The 947-nt window shown below is 37.7% G+C and overlaps 1 pseudogene; it reads left to right on the top strand.

The window, feature by feature from the left end:
• Positions 1-614: 614 nt before the first annotated feature.
• Positions 615-685, top strand: LOC118758723 (U6 spliceosomal RNA; annotated as a pseudogene).
• Positions 686-947: the final 262 nt, after the last annotated feature.

Genomic DNA, 947 nt, shown 5'->3' with positions numbered 1-947 from the left:
TTTTATGTCATAATAAATCTATTTGCAGAGTTTTATGGGATAATGAAAGTATTTCTTAGATAAAATAGTGTAATTCATTGAAAAGCATCTTTCATTCAGTCTTGTCTTGAATAACTGATTACCAAAGAGTTAAAGTTTGCTAAATGCAAGCGCTGGGATATAAAGATAAACAAAAATGTAGATTTATGCATCTGGCTACATTGCTATAATTTATATTTAGATTTCACTTTTGGTATATAAGGCTATGTAAAACTGGACAAAATATATGAGGCAAATGTGTCCAGTCATTGCACAATAGGTGACAGAGCACTTGGAAACAAGAAAAATAAGAGATAAGATCATGATGACACAATTGCCTGAAGACCTTTACCTGCTCATCCTGAAGCCTGAGTAGAGCATGGAGGCCTTACTGAACTGCTGAAGTAATGATCGGTAGTTTGGCTTACTTGGAATGACTGGCACCTACAAGGTCGGGGAATCAGAGATAGGGAACTGTGATGAAGGGAAGCTGCAGATTTAGTCGTATATTTGTGAGTTCCCTGGACAGTGAATCAGAGATGCTAGAGGCATGTGCAAGGATGACATGCAAATTCATGAAGCATTCCATATTTTTTGTGCTCGCTTTGGCAGCACGTATACTAAAATTGGAATGATACAGAGAAGATTAGCATAGCCGCTGCACAAGAAATACTAGAGCATGAGAACCTGTGGGACGGACAAGGCCCGGAATGTTGGTTGGAATTCTGGTCCTACGGGAGTGGAGAGATCTTACAGTATCTTGAAAACATTTTTTTTTTAACCCAGAAGACACAGAAACCTTTAGTAGTTGTAGAGGTAGCAACCTAAAGGAAAGCTCAATCTCATTGTTCCCCATGAAACTTTAAAATCATGATTCAACAGCATTTTTAAAGGAGAAACAGAGTTCATATGTTCTATCTTGACTGGTA

The sequence above is a fragment of the Ochotona princeps genome, chromosome 2 (assembly GCF_030435755.1).
Source record: "Ochotona princeps isolate mOchPri1 chromosome 2, mOchPri1.hap1, whole genome shotgun sequence".
NCBI lineage: Eukaryota > Metazoa > Chordata > Mammalia > Lagomorpha > Ochotonidae > Ochotona > Ochotona princeps.
This window is presented reverse-complemented; position numbering and strand designations above follow the sequence as displayed.